The 25,378-nt window shown below is 40.2% G+C and overlaps 1 protein-coding gene and 1 non-coding gene across 15 annotated transcripts in view; one reads left to right on the top strand and one right to left on the bottom strand.

The window, feature by feature from the left end:
• THRB (thyroid hormone receptor beta) overlaps nucleotides 1-25,378 on the top strand; it is a 303,177-nt gene that overhangs the window by 136,842 nt on the left and 140,957 nt on the right. For 9 of the 14 annotated variants that reach the window (XM_039912991.1, XM_039912988.1, XM_039912987.1 and 6 more), the window contains one exon: nucleotides 13,408-13,486. The exons of the other annotated variants lie outside the window; for them this stretch is intronic. The gene's annotated coding sequence lies outside the window, so the exon portion shown is untranslated. The remainder of the gene's footprint in view (nucleotides 1-13,407; nucleotides 13,487-25,378) is intronic. 14 annotated transcript variants of the gene reach the window in all.
• On the bottom strand, nucleotides 8,221-8,358 carry LOC114814129. The gene has a single exon (XR_003761866.1). It is a non-coding gene; the product is annotated as a small nucleolar RNA SNORA7 (small nucleolar RNA).

Raw genomic sequence — 25,378 nt, 5'->3', positions numbered from 1 at the left:
AAGAACTTTATAAATAACTTATTAGTGAACTGAAGGACTGGGCACTGAATTTTCCATTTAACCTTCTGTATGTATTCATTGAAGGGATCACAGGAAGTTTTGCCAACTTCTCCTCAGGTTAAAGGCTCAGAAAAGAACCTTTTAATGTGCAGAAATAACTCCTCATGATTCCTTATATAAGCAGGTTAGAGAAAGGGTTGAATGATTATTCTTGATTTCTTTCAAACTCGGGTTTGGTGTAGAAAGATAATACCTCATTCATATCTGAATCCTAATTAAGGATGTTTTAAGAAACACATGGGTGTGTGGATAAATTATTTCCAGAGAATGACTCAGTTATTTCTTTGAATCTGTTATGAACAGAATCGGACATGAATGATCTCCTTTAGTGATGATCCCATTCCCAAATGTATAGTAGTCAAGTAAAAACAAGATCCAAATAGAGCTGTTGAATTTTGTAGAGCCTCAAATTTGACCTGGTTTCTGTTTATTCCCCTCAGAACATGGACACATATATAAACTAATGTATTTTAAAATACTTTTGCCGACATTCTTTGGTCTATGACAGAGAAGTAGCTTGGCCTAGTGGAAAGAGCACAAGGATTGGATTCAGGAGACTCAGGTTCTAATCCCAGCTCTGCCACTTGCCTGCTGTGACCTTAGGCAAGTCACTTACCTCTTCTGTGCCTTAAGTCCCTCATCTATAAAACAGGGATTAAATGCGTGTTCTTCTTTCCCCTCAGTCTGTATTCATCATATGGGACAGGGACAGTGTCCAATCTGATTGTGTTGCATCTACTTTAGTGCTTGGTTCATAGTAGTTGCTTAATAAGTACCACAATTATTATTATGATGATGATGAGGAAATATGTGCTGTATTTTCAAATATTTTTAAAAATGCCTTGGTGTCAATTTTGAATTTTATTCTTTGAGATCACGTTTTCAGGATTGAACCTGATAAACTTTCAACGTTTATTATTTGGGGTATTACGAGGTAGTTATTATGATATTGGTTGAGGAATGTTCTCCTAAATTTGAAGTCAATAATCATTTTCACAATTGCCTCACCTACCCCACCCTAGCTCTTTCTAGGTATCAACAGCTTTTTATGTTCAGGGATGGAATTACGTGAATTTTAAATCACTTTCCCTATCCCTAATCTATTGTAATGTCTCTTTCCCCCTATAGACTGCAAACTCTATTTAGGCAGGGATTCTATCGATTTTGCTGTAGTGTACTTTCCCAAGTGCTTAGTACAGTGTTCTGCATATATTAAGCACTCAGTAAATATCATTGATTGATTAATTTATTAGCTTCTTGGATTCAGAGTCAATTAGAATAGTTCAAGAATATGATTTTGTTTATTTCCCCCCCATAGTACTTATGTTCATATCTGCAAATTAATTTATGTTCATGTTTATCTCTCCATCTAGACTCCCTCCTCCCCTCCGCTAAACTAACTCTCTTCCCCTCTTCAAAGCCCTACTGAGAGCTCACCTCCTCCAAGAGGCCTTCCCAGACTGAGCTTCCCCTTTTCCCTCTGCTTCCTCTGCTGCCTCTCTGCCCCCCCTTCACCTCTCCCCAGCTAAGCCCCTTTTCCCCCTTTCCCACTGCTCCTCCTCCTCTCCCTTCCCCTCCCCTCAGCACTGTGCTCATTTGCTCATTTGTATATATTTTATTACCCTATTTATTTTGTTAAAAATTTATTTTATTAATGAGGTGTACATCCCCTTGATTTTATTTATTGCTATTGTTTTTGTCTATCTCCCCCGATTAGACTGTAAGCCCATCAATGGGCAGGGATTGTCTCTATCTCCTGCAGAATTGTACATTCCAAGCACTTAGTACAGTGCTCTGCACATAGTAAGCACTCAATAAATACTATTGAATGAATGAAAGAATGGAATGTGCCAACTCTCCCAAATGCTTAATAATAATAATGATAATAATAATAATGTTGGTATTTGTTAAGCACTTACTATGTGCAGAGCACTGTTCTAAGCGCTGGGGTAGATATAGGGTAATCAGGTTGTCCCACGTGAGGCTCACAGTTAATCACCATTTTACAGATGAGGGAACTGAGGCACAGAGAAGTTAAGTGACTTGCCCACAGTCACACAGCTGACAAGTGGCAGAGCCAGGAGTCGAACCCATGACCTCTGACTCTGAAGCCCAGGCTCTTTCCACTGAGCCATGCTGCTTTGCACATTGTAAAGGCTCAATAAATACCATTGTATGATTTATTTCTTTAATATCCTTTCTTGGAAACCTACTGTAGCACTATAGCACTATATCAAATAAAATCCACAAATTATGGGATTTAAAATATGGCTGTACAATCCTTGAGGGCAAGGATCATGCCTACCAACACTGTTGTACTGGAGTCTCCCAAATGTTAAGTACAGTGCTCTGCACCCAGGACACACTTAATAAATACCACTGATTGATTGACTGGTTCTCCAACTAGCTCACCCTTCTTAACTGACTTCCCTTGTTTTCATTATAACCCTATTCATGCACTGTCAGGCGTGCAAACCTGCTTACTGTACACTGCATAAGTCTCCCACTTCTCTGCCAACCAACACCCAAGCCATTTCCTCACCTCTCCTCATGGCTCCTTTCCAAGCCATGTGTCTTCTTTCCTTCAAACTCCTGTTAAGAAAAGCAGCCTATTTCCCACTTCACAGAGTCATTTGGGAGTTTCCTCTGCTTCTCAAGAACTGAGCTCACTGCGCTTACACCTTGCGAGGCTGTGTTTGGCAGCCACTCCAATCTGCTTCACACCTGACAGTTTGGGATATGCTACCAGCATAATAACAAAAGCAGCAGCAACAACAACAGCACAGAAGTGTTCTTATGCCCTGATTCATGACCAAGAAAATAATCCAAGCTTTTAAAATCTGGCTCATTTTCCTCAACCTGATGCCACAAACACCAGCAGGCGTTGCCCAGGCTGTGAAAAGTCCCAATCCTTCTTTGGGACAGGGTTGGGTTATCTCCTTCTTAGGACTCTTCCTCCTTTAACATTTGTGATTTACTTTTATCCAGTGGCGACTGCAAAGATCCTGGTCCCATATTTCCTCCTCACCTCCAGATTCATAATGGAATGTCACCTTCATTATAGGAATGTGGGTTGATCATAATCAATCAATAATATTTACTCAGCGCTTATGTACTAACCGCTTGGGAGAGAACAATAAAAGTTGATAAATGTGATCCCTGCCCACAAGGAGTTTACAGTCTAGATGGAGAGGCAGACATTAAGTTAAATTTCGGAGAGAAGAAATGGAGAGTTAAATTTCGGATAGTAGAGGAATATACACCTAAGTGCTGTGGGGCTGGGGCAATATCATGTACTTAAGGGGTACAGATTTATGTGCATAGGAAAGGCTTGGCTAAAGCCCTCATTTCCCATATTTGCTCTCCCTTCTGCGTTTCCTATGCACATAAATCTGTAGCCTTTCTTGCAGGAGATATATATTAGGCTTTGAAGATCGGGAGAGTAGAGGTCTATCAGATACGAAGGGGGAGGGAATTCCAGGCCAGAGGGAGGAGGTGAGCAAGGGGTCAGCGGCGTTGAGCTAGATGAGATAGAGGTACACTGTGTAGGTGGGTGTTAGACGAACCAAGTGTATGGGTTGGATTGTCGTAGGAGATCAGCAAGGTAAAGTACAAAAGAGTGATGCAGGCTCTGAGACAAGCCCTTCAGGGGAACAAAATTTCCTTACCAATATTTTACAAGTATTAAGGTTCCCCACCTCTGAGAATCTCTTAGAGAATGATTTTATAGCAACACCGGAGAAGATTCATCAAAACCTTCTTAGGTTCATTGGGAATACTCCAAATCGCCATCTAAAGATATAGGCATCGGTAGAAGCCTAGAGTTACAGTTCATTTAACTCTTCCAGATCTGTTATTTCTCTCAAGGTGACCTATCTGCATGATGGTTGAGAAGAAGTGTGGCCTAGTGGGATAGAGCCTGGGCCTGAGAGTCAGAAGGACCTGGGTTCTAATCGTGGCTCTGCCACTCATCTGCTCTGTGACCTTGGGCAAATCACTTAACTTCTGTGCCTCAGTCACCTTATCTGTAAAATGGGGATTAAGACTGTGAGCCCTTTGTGAGACATGGACTGTGTCCAACATAATTAGTTTGTATATACCCCAGTGTTCCCCCCATTTCCCTCTGCTCCTCCCCCTCTCCCTTCCCATCCCCTCAGCACTGTACTCGTCTGCTCAACTGTATATATTTTCATTACCCTATTTATTTTGTTAATGAAATGTACATCGCCTTGATTCTATTTAGATGCCATTGTTTTTACGAGATGTTCTTCCCCTTGACTCTATTTATTGCCATTGTTCTTGTCTGTCTCCCCCGATTAAACTGTAAGCCCATCAAACGGCAGGGACTGTCTATCTGTTGCCTACTTGTTCATTCCAAGCGCTTAGTACAGTGCTCTGCACATAGTAAGCGCTCAATAAATACTATTGAATGAATGAACATAGTAAGTATTTAACCAATACCATTAAAAATGGCTATTTTTTTATTAGTTGAATTTATTATACTTGTTCTTATTTTCTGCAAAGTGGAATACTAAGCAGTGGGGAAAGCTACAAGTTTATTGTTTCTGACACAGTCCCTGGCCATAGGGGAGTCACAGTTCTCAGAAGAGGAACCGATGAAAGACACACAGGCAAAAAAATACCAGGGTAAATATAACAAAAATAATAAACTGGGAACAATGGAAATAACCAAAGCTGAGTACATGACTGCTGAAAGATTTTCAGGCTCCTCACTACTTCTTGAGAGCTTTCTTTCCCTAGTCCAAAGGCTAAAGTATTCCCCACACCAACATTATTATTCTAATCCATCAATCATATTTATTGAGCATTTACTGTATGCAGAGCACTGTACTAAGCACTTGGGAGAGTACAATATAGCAGAGTTGATAGACATGTTTCCTTTTCACAATGAGCTTACAGTCTATTGAAAATGCAGGCTTCCTCTACCTCTGGACAGCTCTTCATCTGGACAGTGAGGGTTAGGGGATGGAGGGTGATGATTCAACACATGCTTTAATTGAAGAAACTGGGAGGCGATGTGCTTGACCCAATTTCTGGACTATTTGTTGATGAGAAGGAGTATGATGATTAATTATTATTGTAATTTCAATTCCTATTAAGGAAGGTTTCAAGGCTTGCAGGCTTGATCAGCAAGTGTCATGAGTTTCCAGAGAACGTGGAGGGAATAATACCGTCCTTTCCCATTGAGACTATGGCCCAGATATAAACGTTCAAGAGCAGTAGCAAAGCACTTGCTCCTCCTCATTTCACAAGGATGATTTGTTTCAGTCAGTCAACAGAGAGGGAACCATTTAGTGCAGGGTAGCAATAAGACACTAAATGGTCCTGGAGAGTAAACAAGCTCCACCCAGTGAACTTCTCAGGTCCGAAAGAGAACAGAACTCATCGTTTTGTAAACCCACTTTTTACACCACGCAGTCCCAGTCGTAACTCTTTTACCTCGACGTGAAATTCTCAGCAAAGAGAAACACTTAAAATAAATCAAATAAATACACAATTAACCCAGTGGTTAATCCTGTTGTCATTATCATTGTTATGATTATCATTTTTTGTTGCTACTAAGCAACACAATGCTCTAAGCACAGTACAGAACACAAATCTAGTCCTGGTAAGGCCCAAAGGTACGTCACCTGAAAACACAAGACAACCCCTGGCAGGGTGGGAGCATGCTCAACGAAAGGGAAATTAGAAGTAAGGTGATGAAAATAATGAGTCTGTATTTCATTAGTCATCTGGAAAGTTTGTGCAGGGTGAGTAACTTCTCCATGTATCTTTTTTTTTTCCTGGGTGCTCAGAAGCAATAAAATGTCAAATGGAAAAATCATAGGCATGTCAAACCAAGCTACAGCAGGTCACCTGCTACAAATATGGTCTACTGTGTTGCCTGTGAAGCGTGCTGAATTTTCTTCTTCACCCTGAAATGTTTTGTAATTTAGACCAGTCTGTTTGGCATCCTAGCTTATAATTTGGAACATAGTTTGTTTACGTTATTTTAACAACGCAGTTCCAATTCATGTCTTTGTAGTTAAGGATGTGTCAGCACTTTCCTTATTGTGTTTATTTTTTTAGCAGATTATAACCTAACCATAAAAAAATGCCTTTCTGCCTGCAGTTTGACATTCAAGCTTAGCCAGGGCTGAGTGGAATGTGTAGAAATGCTAAGTGGCAGCAAAAATCAGTTGTTCTGGATAATGTCTTTGTGCTTCTCCTTTGCCGTGGCCTCCGACCTACTGGGCAGGCTCTTAAATTTGAGTGGTTTATCTGATGATAATTTGCACTAGTGTTTTACTTTCCAACTGAAAAAATCTCTTTTGCAAGCCCCATTCAAGGTCAGCTTTAGATGGTAAGCAAGAGAGTCGGGGGCCTCAGGGCGCTCTGTCAAGGGGCAGTAGAATGGCAGCGGTGGAAAATTGGAAACATCCAAGGATCAGCAGTCCTGCAACTCAGAAACGGCACCAGGTTTAACCGAGATCTGGGGGAGGAATGCACTGGCTCCGGAGAAAGGAGGGGCGTCAGCCACGCCCCACTAGAAACTCAGTGGAATGTCATACAGCCTCATTTCAGTATACCATAGGCTTGGCAAAGTGCATGCCACATCCCAAGGGTCTGGGTGACCGATATCCGGAACCAAGGGAGGAGGTGGCGATTTTTTTCCTATCTTAATGCGGGCAAATGTCTAAAGCTGGCCCTGACACTCTTCATGGCTCTTGGATGCCATCTTTCTTACCAAAGCGAAGCATAGCATCTGTGCCATCAAAGTGTGTGTGCGTGTGTGTGTGTGTATAAGTAAAACTAAAAGTTTTTTTCTAAGTACGTTGGGGAAGGGTTTGCTAGAGAGGAAGAATGTGTACTAAGTGTCCAAGATATTAGAGTGACAGAGGAATAGAATTAGGCCCACTGGGAGTATATAGTGAATGGTTCTATAACTTTTTGGAGTCCACCCCAAGATCCAGGATCTGCCCGATCATAATAATCATAATTGTGCTTATTATGTGCCAGGCATTATACTAAGTACTAGTGTAGGTATAATGAAAGCAAACTGAACAACCCCTAAAGGAACTACTTCCTGACATACTCCAGTGAGCCACTAGGGTATCTCAAGGCCTGGGTGAGAATCCATCTATCATGTTGGTGCATACCAAACTTTCAGTCTCCCTGATTTTCATCGTTAGAGTTTCCTAGTTGCCAGGAGGCCTTGGTTGGGGTTTGAAAATGCAGGTCGGGTTGCATTCTTGGTTCACTGAGATAAAATTTCTAGATCGTTTCTGCATCCGAGTATAATGTGCACACAATAAGTGCTCGATAAATACCACGGAGTTTTGGAGATGGTGTAACTCTCCCACCACCATAAATGTATCTAATGACTCGGTATCAGTTGGTCAGTCTGATGGCCAATTCACTATACACAATGAGTTAGTTCCATGGATTTCATGTTCAGCTTGGAATTCCCTACTCCTGTATGGTCTCTGTTCCTGGGCGTGAGGAACTTATTCTTTGTGCTTTATTTGCAAGAGCCACAAAAATGTTGGCACACATGGAGCTTTTGCAATATTCCCCAGCATTAGTTGAGAGCATCCTTACCAAAGAGTTGGGACCGGCTACCTGTTTTGCTCTTAATAGTTTGCTTGCCACCGATAGCCAAAGATTTTCAGATAGAAAAATTACTTTCATCACATTGCATTATGTGAAACACAGTCCTGTAATAATAATAATGATGTTGGTATTTGTTAAGCGCTTACTATGTGCCAAGCACTGTTCTAAGCGCTGGGGAAGATACAGGCTAATCAGGTTGTCCCACGTGAGGCTCACAGTCTTAATCCCCATTATCCGTTAACACTGTTCTGTTAATTCTGTTAATTCTGTTAACACTGATCCAAGGCTCAGGGCAGGAAATCACGATGAATGTTGCATCCTATTGGAATTTTAGGAGGAAATTAAATATATGAAAAGCAATTGTCTTGTCTTATGCCGGTGAGTTGTTTCCGACCCATAGCCACATCACGGACACATCTCTCCCAGAACGCCCTGCTCTCTATCTGCAATCGAAGTGGTTTGCCACTGTCGCCTTCCGTGCAGTAAACACGATATCTGCTCTCGATTCTCTCCCATGCCGCTGCTGCCCAATCTGGGTGAATTTTGACTTGTAGCAGATTGCCTTCCATTCGCAAGCCACTGGCCAAGCTAGGAATGGAATCGGTAGGCCTCTGCTTGACTCTCCCTCCCGTAGCCGAGACTAGTAGAGTACTGGAAACTCTCCAGGTGTGACCCTGAGAGGGGATGGAAAGCAATTGCACAGTTGGAATATGGCTATTTCCAAGTCTGCTATTTAATACCATAGGAGTTCAAAGGAGGTAGATAAGAGTTCTAGAGCCAAAGATGAGGTTATGTGGTCAGGGTGGATTAGTCAGGGCTTTGGGGCCGTGATACTTTTCCCTTGAAAACAGCTAGCCGAAGGACTGGCTCATTACTGATTCACAAAAGACAAGAAAAGACTAACTCATTATTGAAGCTATGGTAACACTGAGTCACTAAAAAGTAATTTTTTAAATAACCAAGTTCTTTTTGTGTGTAATTGTGCTTTGCCTAAATTCTAAGAAAAAGCAGGATAGATAGCTAGGTGGATAGAGCAGGGCCCTGGGAGTCAGAAGGACCTGGGTTCTAATACAGCTCTGCCACATGCTTGCTATGATACCTCGGGCAAGTCACTAAACTTCTCTGGGCCTCAGTTGCTTCATCTCTAAAACGGGGATTAAGAGTGCGAGCCCCATCTGGGACAGGGACAGTGTCTAACCTAATTAAGTTGTATCTACCCCAGTGCTTGGCACATAGTAAGCACTTAATGAGTACTATTATTATTATTATTACTGTTAATCAGCCTATATTTAATTTAACAAAGTATTTTTATCCAGCTATATTCAGAGTTCATCAATGGCAGCAAGATTGAAATAGCATAATGTAGAAGTGTAAGCAAAGTCCTCATTTAAAATCTCTCCCTAATAGTGATGTCTTTTAGAAATGTTGTGTTTTCTTCAAGTCATTAAGATTCAGCAACAAATCAGAAACATTTCCTTTGAAAGGTTCAGCAGCTAGTTTTCTGTTGTATAGAATTTGGAGAAGTTTCTTTGAGCTTGCTTTCTTGAAATGATTGGTTCTTTTTTCAGGACAAGCAGCTTTGGGGTTTTTTGTTTTTTTATCAAATCTCAGTTAACCATGACTAGAAGACTAGGAGAGCATAACATTCAACCAATCGATAGTATTTATTGAGCACTTACTATGTGCAGAGCACTGTACTAAACTCTTGGGACAGCACAGTACAACAGAATTAGCGGACACATTCCTTACCCATAATGAGTTTACAGTCTAGAGGACTGTATCCTCTGAAAGCCATTGTTAATCCAAAAATCTCTTTTAATCTGAGAGTTCTCATTTCATCTCCAAAAAAACATTTTACCACAGCTAACGAGGCATAAAATAAATCGGTTTGAGTTTCATTTCCTCCTTCTTCTCAGTGATTTTTGGGATGCTAATGAGCAATGGAATAGCCAGAAGGTAGGCAGGATGAAGAAAAAGGAAGAGAAGCAAGAGACCTGACTCATTCACAAATTGGATAATCTCCTGATTAATTGAAAGTTGTCTGTGTTAGAAAACCTTCGAATGTGTGAAGATAAAGCTACTACAGTTACTTAGTCACTGTGCCAGCCATTTCTTGATCATTTGACTTTATCTGATGAAACAGACATAGATCAAAGAATCCAAAGGATGATCACCATGTCATAGCTTTATTCATTCTGAACTGTGGATATATAAATAAATGCTGGAGGAGCAGGGGTCCAACTAACAGCTGAATTTGGCAATCCAGTTTATTGGTATTTCACCATATTCAAAATGGCACTGCTATACTTGCAACAGTTGTTACAGGCAAGCTATTTTTATCCATACCTATATTTATTTGTGTTTAAACTGTAGTTTATATGACAAATCCACTTTGAAAATATGCTCAATTGATTTCTCATTACACAATTTTCTACTTATAATGTAAATTTAAATAATAGACAGAAGGCTTGGAGGTAGTAACTACCCTAATTATATTTTTAAAAATTACTGGCCTCCCTGTTTCACACCTAATTCTTTCATCAGAATTTTATAGCACAAATATCACAAATATCTAGCACAAATATCAAACTTTGTTCAATTGCATTTGTGAAATTTCCACCTCAGATTGGCTGATTAAAATATTTCACACCTGCTTCATAGCATCCCTTATCCTAATATCTATGTAGTGAAATGAGTGTGCTCAAGTTAAACCTGGTCATTTAGATGTCGAGCTGCTTCCCATAAATTGATTCTTTTCCACGCTGATTTTGGTAGCTTGTGCTAAACTTTTGAAGTGGTTTTGTCGTCATTCAAGTTTCCTGTCGTTCTGATCAAAATGGTTCATTATGAAAAAATAAAGTTCAGTGAATTACAGACCTGTCTTTATAGGAACTATGTAATTCTTGTTCATTTAAATGAAAAAGGAGGCCCATCCAGATGTATTTCTACATATGTATTATTGTGAATTTTGGAAGGGATAAGAGAGGTCTGTTTCAGAAATAAGGAACCTTCCTTTTATCATCTTGTTTGTAATGGTTACCTTATTATTTGAGTCCTTCTGTTCAGAAAGGGGCAAAAAAATGGCAAAACAAGGAAGCCTTGGAGATGCTATGTTGTCTTTATTCCCTTTTGTAACTTTAAACAATGTGGTAGGTGCAGAACTGACTCAATTTGCACAGTTTTTTTTTCTATTTAAAATGTATAGGAAGTGCTTCCTTTTTCAACTAATTAAATGTTCATCTTGATGAAAGAAAAAGACTAGAATGAATGCACACAATAGAAAATAAACTAAGGCACTTATCCATTGACAGGCCAGTGTTTTCAATAAAATTTTGGTTTTCCGTACTATTGCATTCATGGGAAAGAATTACCACTGAAGCACTTCAGAAGTGGTAATCTGTTGTTTTGAAATAGCTGCAAGATCTAAAAAATTAAAAATCCCTTCCGATTCTGGCATGTCATTTGACAAATCCACAAGACCATAAATTTAATGCCCTTCTAAAATCCCACCTCCTCTAAGAAATCTTCCCCAAATAATTCACAATACCCTAGACAAGCCCACCCAACCGACCTCATTGAGCACATATGTATTTCATTTCTCTCCTCAGCTCATATTTGCATATGTATATAATTATTTGGGTTTTCATTTGAAATAGTCAATTGCCTATTTTGCTATTTCCTCTTGTTTTAGCTGGAATGCTTTCTGCTATATCCTCCTGCTATTTGTAAATTATTTTTGTCTCTCGTCCATTAGATTATGAGCTCCTTAAGGGCAGGGAATCTGTGTGTTGCTTCTATTGAATGCATTCAAGTACCGGAGACAGTCCTTTACACTCAGGAACTTGACAGATACTACCAATTGATTTGACTTTTTCATTTTCTTAATGTGATTAACATTTACATTCTATTTCATTTTTTTCCTATGTTAAAGTGTTAGTGTGAGTTTCCAGCCATCCCAATATTTCTTTGAGAACTACTGAGAAGCAGCATGGCCTAGTGGAAAGAGCATGAATCTGGGAATCAGAGGACCTGGGTTTTATTCCCAATTCCACCACTTGTCTGCTATGCGACTATGGGCAAATCACTAAATTTCTCTCGGCCTCGGTTCCCTCATCTGCAGATGGGGAGTCAATACCTGTTCTTCTTCCTGTGAGCCCCATGTGGGACCAGATTATTTTGTATTTACCCCAGCACTCAATAATAGTAACAATAATAGTGTTGGTATTTGTTAAGCGCTTACTATGTGCAGAGCACTGTTCTAACCACTGGGGGAGATACAGGGTAATCATGTCATCCCATTTGAGGCTCACAGTTAATCCCCATTTTACAGATGAGATAACTGAGGTACAGAGAAGTTAAATGACTTGCCCACAGTCACACAGCTGACAAGTGGCAGAGTGCTTGGCACATAGTGAGCACTCAACACATACTAATGTTATTATTATTATTACCTACTATGGAGGCTACTGAGTTCCCAGCCTTCAGAGGGCTGTGAGATCTGTTTTTGGCAATAAGTAGTTTATTCAGATGATGATTTATTGGTTCCAGAAAGCTAACAAGGAAATTTTGCTCAAGTGAAGCATTGTGAGAATCAGTTGAAAGAAGAAAAACAGTAACCCACAATAACATTTAGCTCTGGGGAGGGGACTGGGATGTTTAGGATCTGGTTGAAAAACCCTCTCTTCCCCCTGGGAGTTCTATAAAATGGGAACTAAAAAGCAAACTGCAATGGTATTTTTTCATGAGGCACAGGAATGATGCCCACTGTATTGGACTAGGAAGCAAAAATATGAAATCAGAAGTTTGGCTGATGAATTTCGGTAACCTGGATACTGATCCATGATCAGGCTTGGGGGCCTACTCTTCAGTGTGAGAGGAAGGGTAGAAGGAGGGCAAGGTTTTAGGGAGGATAGGGCCTCCGAGGGACAGGTGTTATGAGGCTAACAGGTCAAGAAGACACCATTTTAGGTATTTCCAGCCCTGACTAGAAACTCTTGATTTTAGGAAGAGGCTTGGGATAAGTGAGACTGGGAGTTCCACTTAAACACCTGTCCAGAGATTCACCCGCACGGAGTAGACATGTATTCCACCACTTGTGTGCTGTGTGATCTTAGGCAAGTCATTTAAACTGCTCTGTGGCTCAGATCCCTCATCCATAAAATGGGGATTTAATACCTGATCTCTCCTACTTAGACTGTGAGGCCCATGTGGGACCTGATTATCTTGTATGTACTCCAGCGCTTACTACAGTGCTTAATGCAGAGAAAGTGCTTAACAAATTCCACAATTATCATTATTATTCTCTCCTGTCTCATATATAAGGCCTGATCTACACAAGGGTATTTAGTACTTTGGAAGTGGACACAAATGGAGTAGTGGTGGCCATTTATACTATTCAGATAAGAGAATGTAGTAATAGCAACTGAATCACGTTCACCGCATCCTGCAGAAACTTAGAAGCAGCACCTCATATTAGTCCCCCTGACTCTCTTTGTGAAAGGATCTCAGAGAAAGGTGACAGAGTTAGCGTTTTGATTCCTTCCATATAGAATTATATATTAACAAATAGAGAAGTAGTATTTAAAATGGGGTAGATGACCGTGCCTAAATGCTGTTCTATTGAGAACATAGATGGCATAAGCTTATATACTGCAAAGTTTTCCAATATAAAATAAGATTTTTCGTTGGTCAAAAGCAACTAAGTGACCTTATAAAATCTTATTCTTCTTTTAGGCCCCCATCTTGTATGAGGAGGACGAGAAGCTGTTTTGAATTCATCTCTCCATCCTAGGCCCGTCTGCCTGATGAGTGGGTATGTGGGGAAGGGAGAGGATGGTTTAAGTCAATTTTATGGAAGATCTGGCTACAGCTAAAATGCCAACAGGATATTCTATCAACTTTTTTTAAGCAGTTCCTCTCCATGCTGCACCTCACTTTCCTGTCACCTTGAGGGGACTGCAGTGCCCAGGTATCCACAGAGCACAGGGCTGCCACAAAGGCTGGGATTCATCCTTTGTCCAGACATGTTACGGATCTTGGAAGAGTTCACTCCCCCTCGAAAAAGAGGGGAGAGTACTGCTGACCTGAGAGATATTAATACATCTCATGCAAATCAAAGTGAGAGTGTGTTTCCCCTGGTTCTTTGCAATCCAGATAAATCAGGACCCACATCTCTCTGCCACTCCTTTAAGGGTGCTGAGTTTGTCTCTGAAATTGCTTTTGGCTTCTGACTTTTAACTCCTACTCACCTTTTTGATGTTAGATCAGACAATGAGACAGCCCTTTATACATTTCTTTGGATAAAAACATTTGGGATTTCAGTATCGGATAGTGTCACAGAAGGTTGATCTCATATATAGGAAGGGCTTCTATGTATATGAAAATCTAGCTTCCCTTATATAGTTGATTCTTTTGACTCTTTCAGATACAATGCGTTTAATGATCATCATTGCTTCGATATACCTCCCAGCTTCTGTGGGCTTCAGTTAATCAAGCAATTAATTGTATTTATTGAGCGTTTACTGTGTGGAGAGCACTGTACTAAGTACTTGAGGGAGTACAGTATAACACTTTAGCAGACCCATTCCCTGCCCACAGTGAGCGTAAGGTCTAGAGGGGGAGACAGACAATATAAATAAATAAATTATGATTACGTACATAAGTGCTGTGGGTGGCAGGGTGGGGGATAGGGAGATGAATAAAGAAAGCAAGTCAGGGTGACCCAGAAGGGAGTGAAAGAAAAGGAGGGCATAGTCAGGGAAAGCCTCTTGGAGGATATATGCCTTCAATAATTCTTTGAGCAGGGGAGAGTCATTGTCTGTTAGATCTGAAGAAGGAGGGCATTCAAGGCCAGAGGCAGGATGTGGATGAGAGGTCAGCAGCAAGATAGATGAGATTGAGGTACGGTGAGTACCTTGGCATTAGAGGAGCAAAGTGTCGGGGTTGGTTTGTAGTAGGAGAGCAGCGAGGTGAGGCGGCGGGGGCAAGGTGATTGAATGTTTTAAAGCCAATGGTAAGGAGTTTCTGTTTGATATGTATTAGCCTTGGAATTAGATTCAATAGAAGAAAATCTCTACATTCTGATCAGAAGAATCAATGATCTGGCATTCCCCATGTTGCTCTAATTCATTCAAACCACAGTGCTTTCTGCTCTAGAGCTACAGGAAGTTTCTTAAAGGAGGACCACAGTGCTAGGATTTCTCCGCATTTCAAAGTTATCTTCAAGATATTTGGTATATTTTCCACAAAAGGTTTTCCCATCTTCCTATGATAGGAGTGAGGAGAGCTGGAGTCAGGGGAGATATGTGGGCAGGAAGCAGATGGGAATGTTGGTTTGAAAAAATAAAGAATAGCTTTTAGAAAAAAAAAATTCTGAAAAATGAAGCTTGCTAGGCCTCTGTGATTTCATAGGATTTTTCAGTATTTTTTTTAAAAGAAATACTCCCTAAGGCTTTTTTTTTTGCGGGGGGGTGAGAAGAGAGGGGGAGAGGTGGAAGGAACAGTCGAATCTCCCCTTGTTTGGTTCCCAGAATTGATTTTCATGGCTCCTTAAATATCCTACTGAGATTTCCTGTGTATGATGGTAATTTGTTTATTCTATTTATATTAGCATTCATTTGGGGGCCATCGCCTTGATGTGTGGACAACTCACCAAAATTAAAAACTAGCAGATACATGTTACTTGAAGCAAACATGAAAGGAAATGAAACCCATTGTTAGGCACCTCTTTCCTGCCAGAAGAAGCACTGTGAGCACAGCCAGCATACTAGTCAACCATAAACTAATGATTTAAAGGGCACCCTGATGACTTTCAAGTCAGAAGTTTGATAGAATGTGAGCTACAGAATTATTCAGGGAGGAAGATTATGCCATTACCCCTGTAGTGTCAGATTTTTACCTGAGGAGGTTGTTGGCAGAAACTCCCCGCAAATGCACTCATCCTGCAAGTACCAACCTGGATAATTTGTGAATCGGTGGTGTTTTCTTGTTTTATAAATGTAAGATTGACCCAATGTGGCCGGAAGGGGAATTCAAGACAGTAGAAGTAGCAGAGTATCTCTAGAGCTAATCTGACCAGATTCAATGATAGGTGTTAGTATTCTGCTGAAGGTCAGGAGTTTCAGAATTTCAAATCCTGAAGATGTTGAAAATCTGCACTCATCTTATGTAGGCAGTTAAGGAAGTCTGGGTGAGGAAACGCAACCTGGAGAGGACTACGTGGAGCTGTGAGCAATATGTCTGGCATTCTTTACTTTGGAGAATGCATCAGATGGCAGAGTCCTAGCAGTTACGAAGCCACCGACGCATCTGTCAGCACAGACAATTACGATGCAACCTGAGAGTATGTAATTGGTGTAACTCAGCCATGCATCTCCTGTGCATTGCTTTCAGCTCTGAGTAAATTGTTGTGCTTAGGAGTGTTTTCCCTCTACCTGATTTAGAAAGATATGCCAGAAGGATTTTCATCTGAGGAGTGGAGAAGGCAAATCGTGATATTGTGTAGGACAGCGTCGTAAGTATTATTTCACTGTGACTGTCTCCTGGTAGAGTCTGATCCTAGGGCATGGATGGCAGACTTTTTGGAATTTGTTTTCAGCAGCCAAATGCTTCTCTCAGATGCTTGTTGTGGCTTGCATGATACTGCATACCTGTTACCAAAAGTAGATTTGGTGGTAAAAGAGGAGTTTCTTTTCTACATGGCTCTCATATGTCTTGAAAGGAAATTAAGGGCAAGAGAAAAGGGCAGGAGACACAATTTTTCAATTTGATTGAGGCAAAATATTATTGAGTGCTGATTTTTAACCCCTTATTAGGTTTGGCCCCCCTCTCTTTAAATTTGAAATAAACAGGTATAAAGAGAATTTGAAAGCTGAAGTAGTTGGTCCACAATAATTTAAATGACCCTTAAAAACACTGAATATCAATTTAGTCAAGATGGTCTAAATGGAGGTTTCAAAGATCCTCAAGATTTTTGGATGAGTTGAAAGGTGATACTCTAGTGATTTGCAATTAAATAATGTGTTTTTCTTCTCTTGTCAAAGCTTGAATGAATATTAAAGACTAAAGGTGCCCTTGAATTTTTTTAAGTGTTTAAATGAGCTAGTACCAAGTCCTATGGCTGACTTTCTATTTAATGGATGAGGAAATATGTTTGTATTCTTATGGTTGCCTTTAATAACTGCTTAGTACAGTGCTCTGCAAAGTGCTCAATAAATACCACTCATTGATAACCAGAAAGAGAACTATTGTACTCTCCCAAGCACTTAGTACAGTCCTCTGCACACAGTAACACTCAATAAATATAACTGAACTTGGCGCATTTATTTTCAGGCAGAGGGCAGTTTTTGGTCAGAAACTGATAGCATCAGATATGTCTTCATTTTTTGTTGCATGTATTTTAATAATAATAATTTGGTATTTGTTAAGCACTTACTGTGTGCCGAGCACTGTTCTAAGCGCTGGGGTAGACAGAGGGGAATCAGGATGTCCCACGTGGGGCTCACAGTCAATCCCCATTTTCCAGATGAGGTAACTGAGGCACAGAGAAGTGAAGTGACTTGCCCACAGTCACACAGCTGACAAGTGGCAGAGCTGGGATTCGAACTCATGACCTCTGACTCCAAAGCCCGTGCTCTTTCCACTGAGCCACGCTGCTTTTAATATGGTCTCTTCAATTCCATCTGATGCTTTGGAGGCCAGGGGTACACTAGAAATGCATTCAGATAATTGAGGCTACCTAGGCCTCCATCATAGATATCTAAATATTTCAGTTCACAACAAAACAAAACAGTGCTTTTTGAAAATTAAGACCAGGAGCATTTTGGCTTCAATTAGATTAAAAAAAAATGTTGCCGTGTGCCCAACCATTCTCGGTGCTCGTGATACTCCCCAACAGGGACTCACAGGTGTTTTCTTGTTCACGTTGTTTTTGTTTTCTTATTTATTAGTGTGAAGAAAAAGTATTAGTTCATGTGTGCATTTGGGGTGAATTAGTGCAAAAAATAGGAAGTGTGTGTGTGTGTGTGTGTGTTTGTGTCTGTTGTGGTTTAGTGGAAAGAGCATTTATGGTTCTGGGAGTCAGAAGACCTGGGTTCTGATTCTGATTTTACCACATGCCTGCTGTGTGACCTTGGGCAAGTTACTTAACTTCTCTTTGCCTCAGTTTTTTCATCTGTGAAATGGGGATATAACTTCCTGTTCTCCCTTTTTATTAAACCCGGAGTACCATGTGGGACAGGGACAGGAACTGGGTTCAATGATCTTATATCTACCCTGGAACTTAGTACAGTGCTTAGCACAGAGTAAGCATTTAACAAATATTATTGTTATCGCTATTATTATGATAATGAATTGTGCAAAAAAAGTAGGTAACTGCCCAAGATAGATATTTTGTTTCTATTACATCATCTAAACATGGGACATGGCCTTTGAATTGGATAACTATAGTGCTAATTCAGTTTGCTTTGATTTTTTTAAAATAATATATATTCAAGTGGTTATTCTGGGCAAATTTAGTCACAAGATTTTAAAGAAGGAAATCAATGATTATCTATACTGATATATATTCTTACTGACATTTGGACTGTTGGCAATTTTCTCTTCTTTCTCTTGATCCTCCATCTTAATTTATTCAAGGTGAAGAGAGAGCGTGCTTTGCCGTTCTAAAAGATTGTATGCTCTCTCTTCATTTATCAGACTGTCTCTAATTCCTACCAGTTCTTCCTTTATCACGTATCATGGATCCTTCCCTTCATCACTTTTAAAACTATTAACCTAGTTCAGTCATCTCCATTAGAGTCAATCAATCAATGGCATTTATTGAGCACTTACTGTTTGCAGAGTACTATATTAAGTGCTTGGGAAAGTGCAATACAACAGAGTTGGTAGTTCCGATCTCTGCCTACCTGGAGCTTAGAGTTGACGGGGGAAAGCGGTTATTAAAATGGATTACAGACAGGGAAAATAGTAAAGTATAATAGTATTTGCATAAGTATTGTGGGGCTGAGGTGAAGATCAAAGTGCTTAGGGGAGTACAGAGCTAAGTTCATAAAGTAGACACAGAGAGTAGGGCAGTTAAAGGAATGAAGTCTGGGAAGGCCTCATGGAGGCCGTGTGATGTTAGAGGCTTTTGAAGGTGGGAGAATGGTGGACTGTTGGATATGAACGGAGTGAGAGTTCCAGGTAGTTCCAGGGATAGGCATGATGGAGATGCAGAGAATTGGTTGTTGTTAGAGGAGCAGAGAGTGTGGGTTGGGTTGTAGTAGATCTTCAAGGTTAGGTAGGAGGGAGAGAGCTGATGGAGTGCCTTAAAGCTGATAGTAAGGTGTTTCTATTTGATGCACAAATATACGTTTTTAAAGAGTGGGGAGATATGGACTGAATGGATTTTCAGAAAAATGATCTGGGCAGCAAAATGAAATCTGGGCTAAAAGGGACATAGAGAGGTCATTGAGGAGGCTGATGCAGTAGTCAAGGTGGGAAATGAGTTCTTGGATTGGGGTGGTAGCAATTTGGATGGAAAGGAAAAGGTTGATTCTAGAGATGTTGTTGAGGTAGAACCAACAGGATTTGGTGACAGATTGAATGTGTGGGTGGAATGAGAAAGATGAGTCAAGGTTACAGACTTCTGATGCTAGGAAGGTGTTGGTAACATCTATAGTGATGGGAAAATCAGAGGAGGATGGGGTTTGGGTGGGTAGATGAGGAGTTCCGTTTTGGACATGTTAAGTATGAGATTCCGGCTGTACAAGTAGAGATGTCTTGAAGGCAGGAGAAAGTGTGAGACTGCAGAGAAAGAGGTCAGGACTGGATAGGTAATCATCCACGTAGAGATGGTAGCTGAAGTCGTGGGAGTGAATGAGTTCCCCAGAATAGTGGGTGTGGATGAAGAAGAGAAGAGGACCCAGAACTGACCCTTGAGGTTTCCACAGTTTGTGGGTGGGAGGCAGAGGAGGAACCTGTGAAAGAGACTGAGAAAGAGCAGCCAGAGAGATAGGAGGAGAACAAAAAGAGGACAGTGTAAGTAAACCCAAGGTTTGATCATGTTTCCAAGAGAAGAGGGTGGCCAGAGTATTAAAGGGAACGGAAAGTTTAGGGAAGATTTGGATGTAGAAGCAATTGGATTTGATGAGGAAGAGGTCATTGGTGACCTTACAGAGGGCCATTTCCATCAAGCGAAGGAGATAATAATAATAATGGCATTTGTTAAGTGCTTACTATGTGCCGAGCACTGTTCTAAGCACTGGGATGGATATAAGGTAATCAGGTCGTCCCAGCTGGGGCTCACAGTCTTCATTCCCATTTTACAGATGAGGTAACTGAGGCCCAAAGAAGTTAAGTGACTTGCCCAAAGTCACATGGCTGACAAATGGCAGAGGCAGGATTAGAACCCATGACCTCTTACTCCAAAGCCCATGCTCTTTCCACTAAGCCATGCCGCTTCTCTGGAAGCTGGAGATTGAGGAGAGAATTGGAGGAGAGGTAGTGGAGGCAGCAAGTGTAGAAAACTCACTCAAAGAGTGTGGAGAAAAATGGTAGGAGGGAAATAGAATCATAACTAGAAAGAGCCATGGGGTCAAGGGATTTTTTTTTTTTAGGATAAGAAATTCACAGGTATGCTTAAATGCAGTCGGGGAAGAGCCATCAGAAAGTGAAAGATTGAAGATGGTGGTCAGGGAGCAAGTAAGAGGGGGATAATTGCTTTGATAAAGTGCAAAGGGATGGGGTCAGAAGAACATGTGTCCTAGGTGTGATATCTTCTAAAATACCATTCCAAATATTACTCCTCTCCTCAAAAATCTCCAGTGATTTTTTTCATCCTTACATTCAATGAAAACTTTCCGCTTTAAGGCTGTCCAGCATCTCTCCCTCTTATGTATTCACTCTCTTCTCCCCGCAGATTCCAATTGGCATTCTTTGTTCCTCTCAAACTAACCTTCTAACTCTATGCTGCTTGCAGACTTTTTCTCTCTGTCACTGAACGCTCACACCTTTCTCCTTGCATGGAATTTCCTCCATCTCAAATCTGCCAAACCACTTCCCTTCCTTCCTTGGAGGAATTTCCTAAATAATTGTCAACCTTCCTGGTTGCTACCCCATAAATTTCCAGAACACTTATGTGTGTGTCTGTTTATTGATCATTTATTTATGTTATAAATGGAGTGGGGAAAGGCTGGAGGCAAAGAGACCAGCCCGTAGCTGTAGCTACTGTACAGTCTGTACAGTCTTTGCCAGCTACTGTACAGCAACTGTATAGTCTTTCCCAAGGGAATCTTCAACAAATGTTGCTACAGACATTCAGAAAATTATAGAAATATGCACACTGGCCTGAACGTTTTGGTGTTTGGTCTTTGACCAGTCACATTTCTAACTTTTATTCTTGGAACTCAAAAGCCTGTTCTTATAATAAAGCAATATGGTCCTCCTTGTTCTGGTGTTAAGGAGTGTTGTGAGTAGACTATTTGTTTAATAAACAGCTGAAGCATGACAGTTACTGTCCATGTAGTTGATAGATTCATGCCACCAGTTTGTGGGTGGTCTGTAGCTAAGAACTTTGAGCTTTAAAATTCAGGTTTGCCAGGTGCCAGAAAAACTAAATCCATCAAGTTGTTATCTATTAGAACTGTGCCTTTAGAGAATGAGAATTACAAGTAGGTAATATCTTTTCTAATGCCACAGAGTAACCTCTAATCCCAAATGATTGAGGTATTTATTTCAAAATTGGATTCTTGTATGTAGTATTTGTAAAGCTTTATTAGCATCTGGGATCAAAGCCATATAAAAATCATTAAAGCATTTTGACTTTAAAGTAGCTAAACTCAACACGGCAAATTTTATCTCTACCCCCACATCCTGAGAATGAAAGCTGAGTTTCTTGTTATGTTGATGGATTTTATGCCTGTTTGCCTCAAGCTGATGAAATGAGGAAGATACACCAAATCCCCAGGGAGCCAGAGCTTCCAGGACTGGGAAGTAAGTTCTAAAAGGATCAGGCTTGCTTGTAGGACAGGCAGGAAGTTTCAGGCGGGTTCCCAGAGGAAGTACGTTCCCAACAATCCAAGCTGTATCCCACAGAAGTGAGCCAAGGAAACACACAGCTTTCGCAGCCTTCCAACCATACTAAAGGATCACTCATACTGCACACTTTCTGCCACAAAAGGCAAAGAAATCTTGAACTCAGAAGCTGCAAGCTACTCATTTTTTAGCTTTGGAGGGAGCGAGCATGTTGAATTTGCCGCTTCACAGATGAACCTTCTATTTTCAAATCAAAGTTACTGTCATTAATAGTTTACCAATCTCTTTTAGTTGTCCACAGTGAGTCATTGATCCCCAAGGAGGGGACTTGGAGAAGTCATCTCTAGGCCTTACCTCTCCTATCAAAAGAAATTGGCCCTCAAACATTTGACAATTGTCTGTACTATTTCAAAGATCTTCTGGGAAGGTGATTCTGGGCATTGGTTTTGTACTTCTTTTAAATGCAATTTGTATTGTCTGAGGTGTCATTGCAAAATTGGGATTATATCCTTTACCGGCTTCACCATTTGTCCGCTATGTGACCTTGGGCAAATCACTTAACTTCTCTGTGCCTCAGTTACATCAACTGTAAAATGAGGATTTGGACTGTGAGCCCCATGTGGGACATGGGCTGTGTACTATCTGATTAGCAAATATCTACCCCAATGCTTAGTGCCTGGCACTTAGTAAGCCCTTAACAAATACCTTTAAAACAAAGAAGAAAAAAAACAAAAAAACGTGTTGGAAGATTGCAGTCGGGAAGTACAAATTACAGGTTTTTGAAAAAGCGAGAAATTTTAGAAGATGAAATTCCTGCAAGAGATTTGGCACACTCAATGCATTAATTTTAGGAAAATACAGAGCTCACTGAGTGATTGAGTGTACCTAAAAGGATGATGGGAAGGAAAGTGAATGACGGGGTTTGATTGCAGTTACTTCTTCCCAGCCCAACCGTTGGTTATATTTGTGTCAATGATTAGTACATCCTCTTGACTCCAAGTTGCTTTGTCTTTTAAGTACTCTGTTTCCTCTCATTTCTAGGATTAGGAAAAGAGGCAAAGAAGGGAAGAAAGAGAACAGAGAATTGGTACAGAATGTGGATAATCAAGTGGAAAGTGTGAAAAAGGAAGAGAAAAAAAAACCTTCCTTTGAAGCTGTATAATTAGACATGGCAGTAAAAGCAAATGAGCTGACGTTAGTTGGTTTTTAAATGTTTCATTGACAAGTACAAACTGCTTTGAGTGCTGTCTGGTAGTATATTATGCTGAACAAAAGTATGAAAATAAAGTTTGTGAATGGGGAAAAATGAGCTTGCTACAAAACCTACAATGCCCAATCTCCACATAGCAAATCCAAATGGAATACTCAGTTCATCATTTCAGCAAATCCCATTTTTAATAGAATTTGAAAACTAAGGGATTGCGATAGCTTCACAAGATTTCAAACCCTGACTTGTTCATGCAGTCAAATCCATGAAAACTCTGAGACTGTATGCCGATGTTAACTCCTGATGGACATACATTGCTCTTCTATAACTGCAGTCATGTGAATTGGAAAAGAGTGAAATAAAATCTACATTCATAGATTACATACATATGATTAAATGCCTATCATTTGTTCACCTAAATTATTCTGGTACCTGGTTTAGCTCTGTATATATAATATACATTTATGTCTTTGTATATCTATCTCTTCTTAAGGGGTTTTGTTAGATTACTTGTGGAAATGCTATGACTGATGTCTCCCACCCTATGTCTTTAAATGAGTTGCCTGCACAAACCTGATTTAAAAGCCATGTGCTAGACGTGCACGGAACTAAGTTGGCAGAGCTACATCACTTGCGATGTGCAAGAAGGATTTATTTGAATTGTTTTTGCGGTGTTTTTTTCCCCTTTTAGGCAGTATTTAGAGAGTGTCTGTCATAGGACTGGAAGCTTAAAAGTTGACTAGAAACTCCTTGGAATTTCAGTTGAACAACCTAATTTCAGTTGAACAACCTAATTTCAGTTGAACAACCTCAGGTGTTGTCAATATATATTCACCACCTGCCTTCAACAAGTGCCAATTAAGACTACTTGTCTTCAAACGTGAGGCAACCAGCCAGGAGTCCTTAGTGTCCAGAGGCGTATCTTCATTCAATAGTATTTAATGAGTGCTTACTATGTGCAGGGCACTGTACTAAGGGCTTGGAATGTACAGTTTGGCAACAGATAGAGACAATTCCTGCCCAATAATGGGCTCACAGTCCAAATGGGGATAATCTTGCTCCTAGCAGCCAGGTTATGATTGGGAAGCTGTTTTCAGCCAACTTGAAATATGAGGTAAACCTTTGGCTCCATTCATTGTATTTTCCAGACTGATGTTTATCAGTAGAGTTGTATGGTATAGCTCTTGTGTCTAAAGTTATAGTGGCTGCAGGTATGAATTAGGGTTGTCTGGAGAGTTCTTTCTGTTCTTTCCAACTTAACATTTCTAAACAGAGTGTGTTGGGTTGGAAGTTCTTGAGCAGTGGTCCCACTTTGTTTCCCCCTTGAAGTATGTGCATTTCAGCACAAAAAAAGAGGTTTATGGTTTCATATGGGCTTGTTTTACCCAAGACAGACTTTATGAATCAAGGTTTCAGTGGGGTGGCAGGTGAATCCTACTATCTACTCAGTTTTAATGCCTATTTACATGGTAACATAGTCATGAGAAAGCATTATTACAACACATTTTACTAAGACCCTTCTGTTTTTCAAACCATCTGCACACAGTAACTACTTAGGTTTTGCTCTGTGCCTAGAAAGTTAGTATTTTAGCCTCTTACCTTATTACTTTAGTTCAGAAAGGCAGATTGAAATAGAATTTTTAGTGTTTTTATTACATTGTTGGGCTCTTGTTATATTATTATTCAGAAACTTCAAACAACAGCCTCGAACATACAAGACTTCCATTGAAAAGGCAATTGTTTTCCATAGTATGCAGCTTGGTCTAAAAGGCAGACTACAGTGATTAGGATTGTGGAAACTGTGTTCTTTAATTGGTCTAACATATGCTCTTAATTTTTTCATTAAATCACATAAAGGGAATAATTTAATCAATTTAAGAGAGCATTTTCCCAAAACCCTTTTATAGCATTTCTGTGAAAAAGTTGTAACTCAAACTCACTGTTTTCAATCAAAGTAAAACACCCAGTGTGGGAATCATTGTCTTTTAACAATGTGAGGAGCGGGCGAAAGACTTCTCTTTCCATAGTAAAGCCAGAGGGAAAATACTACAAAACATAAAAAAAAATAAGATATGTATTGTAGAGATCCAATTCCAGAAAACTCCATCAGGGAATGTTTTGGGATAGATAGGAGAAGGTTCAAAATTTTATTTCAGTTTTCATAATAGCATCTAAATAAGGCTGGGCCTTGTGAGGGAGAGGGACAATGTTTGACGAACTTTTTGAGACTGGGATAGGCAAGCATTACTGTCAGAGTAATTGCTGGCTAAGTTAGGGCTCTATTCCAAATACAGTTTATGTACCAAAGTATTAGAAATACTTTGAATTATTCTAGTGCCTTTTCTACAAATAGCTTTCATTGCTGTTTGTTTTAAATCATAGCATGAAGATTCTGTGGAGCTGAGAATTTTTTCTGAATTGAATGATTCAGAGACGCGTCATGGCCTAGTGGACGGAGTATAGGCTTGGGAATCAGAAGACCTG

This window comes from Ornithorhynchus anatinus, chromosome 8, assembly GCF_004115215.2.
Source record: "Ornithorhynchus anatinus isolate Pmale09 chromosome 8, mOrnAna1.pri.v4, whole genome shotgun sequence".
In the NCBI taxonomy this organism is placed as follows: Eukaryota; Metazoa; Chordata; class Mammalia; order Monotremata; family Ornithorhynchidae; genus Ornithorhynchus; species Ornithorhynchus anatinus.
The sequence above is the reverse complement of the archived record's forward strand: the minus strand, read 5'-3'. Positions and strand labels throughout refer to the sequence as shown.